Source organism: Elephantulus edwardii, unplaced genomic scaffold (genome assembly GCF_000299155.1).
Source record: "Elephantulus edwardii isolate Elephantulus edwardi_28Jun2011 unplaced genomic scaffold, EleEdw1.0 scaffold00281, whole genome shotgun sequence".
Classification (NCBI taxonomy): Eukaryota; Metazoa; Chordata; class Mammalia; order Macroscelidea; family Macroscelididae; genus Elephantulus; species Elephantulus edwardii.
In genome coordinates this window covers 2709772-2716544 of record NW_006400031.1, presented here as the reverse complement: position 1 = coordinate 2716544, position 6773 = coordinate 2709772, and positions in this window count along the sequence as shown.

Genomic DNA, 6773 nt, shown 5'->3' with positions numbered 1-6773 from the left:
CTGGGCTCATCTGTGTGTCCACAGAGGGGTCTTCTCTGTCTCTCAGGGGCCACCTGGACCAGTCACAGTCTCTGGAGACAAATGGACCTAAGCTCCAATTCTACGTTCGTTACTCACTCACTAACTCTGTCTCTTGAATGAGTAAGTGATCTGAGCTGAGCCTCAGTTTCCCTCATCTATGAAATGGACCCATGTACGCGGTATGGGTAGGGAAAGCATTCATATAAGGTCAGTTGTTGTTGTTGTTGTTGTTAGTTGCGGTCAAGTTGACTATGACTCGTAGCAACCCTGCGAACAGCTAGTCTGAACCCTGCCCTATTCTGTGCCATCCTCATCTTCTCTGATACACTTAAGCCCATTGCTAAAGTGACTATGTCACTATCTCAGTGGGGATCTTCCTTTCCTTCACTGACTCCTCCATCTTTTTTAAAAAAAAATTTATTATTATTAATTTTAATGAAAATTTACAAAGACTTTGGATTTCCAGTCATTCATTGTTGCACTTTTCCCCCTGCCCATCCCTCCCCCTGCCCCAGTACACTCTTCTCTTTGAAAAGTAAAAGAAAATTCTTTCATTGTTTTACACTTCCTCCCCCTAGGTCCACTCCACTGTTCAGCCTTTGTTCTGGACTCCTCTCATGACAATAATACCTCACCACATAGCCCTTTTAAAGTTTTCACCCTCATCTGTTTCAATGCAGTATACATTATTTATCCCATCTTTCTCAGACTCCTCCATCCTTTCAAGTACGATGTCTTTTTCCAGCTAATACTCTTGCATAGCTACCTGTCCAAAGTCTGAGAGATGAAGCCTCACCGTCTTTGCCTCCTAGAATCACTCTGGCTGTATCCTCTTCAACACGTAGCTGTTTGGTTGGTTTTTTGTTTGTTTGGTTGGTGGTTTTTGGTTTGGTTTTTTTTTTTTTTGGCAACCCATGGCATATTCAATACACTCCTCCAGCACCACAGCTCAAAGGCATCAATTCTTCTTGTCATATCATTCATTGTCCACCTTTCTGATGCATAACAGGTGATTGGGAAGACATCGACCTGAACTAGGCTCATCTTCGTCTGCAAACTGACATCATTGCTCTTCAGCATTCTGGAAAGGTCCCTGACAGTCGACTTGCCCAATGCAATATATCTCTGACTGCTGGTATCAAGGGTGTTGATTGTTGATCCATGGAAGAGGAAATCCTTTAACAGCTTCGATCCTTTTCCGTCTATCGTGATGTTGACTGTTGGGCATGTGGTGAGGCCCTTTGGACAACAGCGTTGCTTAGCAACAAACAAGAGCAGTCACATATGTCTCTCCTTTGCTTTGAACATTACGGAAGGGCTTAGGCAAAGACTGCTGAGTGCCCATGGGTGCACTTTCTGTGCCTGTCCTCACCCTACTTTTATTTAAAGACACTTTCTCTCCCTCTCCTGCTCTTTTAAAAGCTTAGAGAAAGGTGGTGAGGTCTATCATAGTTTCTATTGCCCTGCCGTGGCCTGGACCCCTTGTCCATGAGACAGAACTGATGGCTGCACCTCTTTCCTGCATTTGCTCCTGGTGACGGGGTACTCGGTTCCAGGCCCCTGCTCTTCTCCACTCCTCTCTCCTTTCTTCCTTCCTCACACAAGTTCCCCTCCTGCCACCCTCCTCTCTTCAACTCCTTTTCCTCTCCCTTGCTCCCCACTTTGTCTCACTTCCTCATCCCTTCATCTCTCAGTGGCGGCCTGGCTGTTTCTTCAGCACATGAGCCAATAGAGGCAGGTACCCTGGTGATGGAGTGACGTAGTCGGGAAGCAGCAGCGGTGGTGGGAAGGGAATGGCTGTCCTCCAAGCACGTGCAGCAAGCGTCACCCAATCCGCCTTCTTTCCGCATCCCCATTCCTTCTACCGCTGCTGCCTTCCCCTAACTCACAGCCACTTTTACCTCCTTATCTCCATGCTCAACCATTGCCAAGTACAGGGCTCCTTCAAGCCCGTCTTACTCCCTTCCCTACCTTTCTGATAATACTTGTGCCCCAGCTTGGGCCTCTCGGCTGTCTCCTCTGGACGAATCACAACCACCTCTGGACAGGTCAGCCTGTGCCATCTCCCATCACCATCTGTCCTGTCAACAGAGGATGGATGCTCATACCTGCGCGGGCTCCCACTGCACCCAGAAAGGTGCTCACCACCCACCGTCATCGGAGACACCCATCTTTCTGGCCCTGACCCTACTCACTCTCACCACAGATGTGTCTACATACCCATCTATCCCCGGGTCCCCTTGCCATTTTCCCCCTGTGTACCTCGGCTCAGACCAGTCCCCGTTTAGACCCACTGCCATCTTCCAGAGTCTAACTGTGACATCTCCTCGACCACCCTGCCCTCTGGAATCATCTCCAGGGTTCCTCAGACACAGACATGGGCTTTGGTCGAGCATGAGTCAGGAACATGTGAAGACGAGGGGCTCGCAGACCACAGACTGCCTTGTGCACCAGTGCAGGATTTGAGGCTTTGCTTGACAGTTGGTATGATGTGAACCTATGTGAGTAAATGCTTGTTTAAAAAGAAGCACGTTTTAGGGGAGCTCTGGATGCAAGTGTTGAGGACTTTTGTTCATAGGATCGCAATGAGTCGTCTACGACTCGACGGCACTTAACAACATGGAGAGAGACCAGTTGGCCTAGTGGACTGAAAGTGATGCTACCAAGCCAAAGGTGGGTGACTCTAATCTGTGACACTAAGACCTGTCTTTAATTGTTTTTGGTGAAACATTCTTCCAGGTCCTATAGCCCTGGTGTGTCCACTTGCCTTACAGAGGTAACTTGTAGTTGCTGTGAAGCTGAACACTGTGATACTGATGTGTCAAATGTGATAATGGTTGGTTACCCATGGTGGACAGTGTTTGGTGGTGTTCCCCAATTAAAACAAGCTTGGAAGCAGGAGTGGCATCCACTTCTGTAAATAACTTGCCTCCAGAAACCCCACAAACATGGAGAAAGGATGAAAGTCACACAACTGTCGAGGACTTTTGTTCATAGGATCGCTGAGTTGCCTGTGACTCGACTGCACTTAACAACAACAGCTGGTGGCCTAGTGGCAAGAAGCTGCACTGCAATCCCAGAGGTGCGTGGTTTGAATCCACCAGATGCTCTGCTGGAGGAGGAGGGGCAATCTCCTCCTGTACCAGTCAGATCTGATTTGATGGTACACACACACACACAATAATAAAATTTAAAAAAAATTAAAAAGAAGCACATTTTACACAGATGAGGTAGGTGTCGTCCACATGCTTGTTAATATCTTCAGGAGAAGCCTCTGAGGAGTGAAAGAACGCAGATTCCTGGGCCTAACCCTAACCCAGCACCAGAACTTAGGGCGAGTGGGAAGTGTGTGTGCAGAATCTATGTGTTAGTAAGTCCTCCTGACCATGCCCCTCTGGATGGCACAGATGGTTATGCACACAACTGCTAGCAGAAAGGCTAGGGGTTCGCACCCATCCAGAGGTGTCCCTGGAGGCAGAGCTGACATCTTCCTAAAGGATGCAGGCTTGTGAATATTGCGCCATGCACACAGGTCACCATCCCATCAGGACAATCGCTCACAACACCAAAAACATCGCTATGAAATAGGTTTTACAAATAGAAGGATAACTAGTAAAACATATGGAGACCCAAGGGCGAAAGGGCGGGAGCAAAGGGGTGAGGATGGGTAAGGGCAATTCTCAACACCTACCCAGGGTTGCTGCTTCTAACTTTCATTAAAACCAAAGTCCACACAGGCTTTCAGTGGATGACGACCTTCTGTGAGTTTTCAGAAAGTATAAAGCTTTTACAGGAAGAGAGTGGCTGCTCATTTCCCTAAGGAGTAGATGGTAGATTCAAACCAACAACCTTTCCATTAACAGCCCAACATGTAACAAACTACGCCACCAGGGCTCCTGTTCTGGTCTGAGCTTTTCGTTGTTAGGAGCTGTTGAATTGACTGCCACTCATAGCTACAAGCACCGTCCTCATGACCTCAGATCCACTCAACCCCACTGTCACATTCTCCATGTCAGTTAATCTCATTGAGGGTTTTCCTCTCTTACACTGACCTTCCACCTTTCCAAGCATGATGTCCTTTTCCAAAGTCCCCACCTAACAACGTGGTTTGAAATAAGCACAAATACTACCACTCCCAAATGCATACATATAATCAATCTTTGGAAAGTAATTATCGATAAAAGAATGAGCATCATGTTGTTGTTGTTGTTGTTATGTGTTGAGTCGCTTGTGACTCCTAGCAATCCTACGTACTATACTCCTGAAACCTGCTCTATCCTATGCCAACCTTATTGTCTCTGATGCATCTGCCCTCATTACCCCAGTCACTGAGTCAATCCATCTCATCAAACGTCTTCCTGTCTTGTGTTGTCCCTTCACCCTTCCAAGCATGATGTCCCTTTCCAAGGACTGGCTCCTCCTTGCAACATGTCCAGAATATGTCAGACGAAGCTTCAGAATCCTTGCTTCCAAGGAGCAGCCTGGTTTCACCTTCTCCAGGACGAACCTGTTTGTTCTCCTAGCAGTCCATGGTATAGTCAACACTCTTCGCCAGCACCACAACTCAAAGGCATCAATTCTCTTTCTATCATCCCTAGTCATTGCCCATCTCTGATTCATTTTGTGGAAAAATATCCTGGGAATATTTTACAATACAGCTCTTTGGAGAGTGGAAATCTTAAACCATATTGTTTATCTGTAATTTAAAAAGTGATTATCACTTGTTAGGCATCAGAGAGTTGGACAATGACTAAGGAGGATAGAAGGAGAAATGATGCCTTTGAGCTGTGGTGCTGGAGAAGAGTATCGAGGGTACCATGGACTGCTAGGAAAACAAACAGATTCAAACTGGGCGGCTCTTTGGAGGCAAGGATTCTGAGGCTCTGTCTAACATACTTTGGACATGTTGTAAGGAGGGACCAGTCCTTGGAGAGGAACGTCTTGGTAGGGTGGAGGGACAACACAGGAGGGGAAGGCCCTCTATGAGGTGGATTGATTCAGTGACTGGGGTAATCGGGATGGGAGTGTCAGAGGCAGTGTGATTGGCACAGGACAGAGCAGAATTTAGGGCTGTTGTACATAGGGTCGCTATAAGTCACAAGCGACTCGACGGCACATAACAACAACAACAACAACAAGAACAACAACAACATATATGTAAGTAAGGAATAAATGAAGTGTTTCCAAAATACACTATAGGCAACGACACTTAGTTGGATGAAAGCTGATTCTGTGGTTTAAGATCAGGCTTCTTCACTGCACTGCTGGTGTCGTTTTTAGGGAGTTGAGTTGCTAACTCGAAGCTCACACCTCTCTGGATGTTCAAATCCATCAGGTACTTTAAGAAAAAAAGACAGACAATCTCCCTCAGTGCAAATTAGAGCCTCTGGAAAAGCGCTGGAGGGGGAACTGTGAGTCAGTTCAGACTCGATGGCAATGAGTTTGTATTTTCTTTAAAAACGTGAACTCTTGTTGTGGATTTCTAAGAAAAGGGTGTCAATTTCTGTATTTGTCAAATTCATTTGTTCATGCACCTTTTCACAGAATCTCAAGGGACTAACACCTCCTAGAATACATTTCACAAAACCCAGGATCAAGAATTTCCGATAAAGACTAAAGCCTTACCTAGGCAGAGCGGTTTACAGCTAGATCCCTGAAGGCTTTCAGACATGATCTGATTTAATAGTGTTTGCTTTTTTTTTTTTATGGGATCAAGAAGGACACTGTGGTGAGCGGCAGCGGAGGACACAGAGAACTCTGGGTACAGTTTTGGAAGAAGATAGACAGAGGACACTTATTAGTTATTTTACTCAACTCCCAATCTGCCCAGGAGTCAGGATCTTTGCCTCCTCGGGAGACTCCTCCTCATCCTCCCCACTCCTCACTGACTTGACTACAGGGACCCTGCTTGTGGGAGGTCCGGTCTTCTCCCCACCCCTCTAGCTGACCAGTCAGCCTGAGGTTCCAGCCAGCACTTCCCCGATTTCATACAACAGAAGCACCAGCTGGCTGTGTTGCTGGGGGCACAGCTTGCCAGCTGACTTCCAGCACAGCCTTCTGGGCAGAAGGACTTGAAGTCCAGCTGGTCCTGGGTCACAGGGCTGCATTGCAGCCCTGCCATCGCCCCCTAAGCCCACTTTGGATGTGCAGGACCAGTGGAAGGCTGTGCTAACACCACGTGCTTCTCATCTCAGGATTAAGATTTCAAAGATGATACTTGCCTGATGACGGGATTCCAGGTCCCGCTGCAGAGGAATGAATGAAGGAGATTCTTCGACCTGCAGTGTCTTCTCAGCACCTCCGGAGTGCTCCACTGTGGATCTGCCCCATTATTACACTCTCCACCTTCTAGGTGCTCTGCCCTATTTGTGTACCCAACAGGAAAGAGGACTCTGTGAAGAATAATGAACCTAAAGTTCAGAAAGAGCGAAGAGGCCTTGGAGGTTGACACCTGCTGATTCTCAGCATCTGTGCACCTGGATCCCTGAGACTATGGAGCGAGCAACTCAGTGGAGCAACTCGAGCCGGCAGGTCTTGAGCTCTTACCGTGTGCCACGTTCTGCTCCAAGCACTTCATATTTTTGACGTGCTTTATTCTCATGGTGACCCACACGGAGAAGATGCTAGTTCTGGTTCCCATTTTATACAGGAGGAAAACTTGAACAAGGAGGCCAATGACTTGCTGCTGGTCCCACAGCTAAACAAGTGGAGCAATAATACTTGAACTTGGGACACCTGGCCCCAGAGCCTGC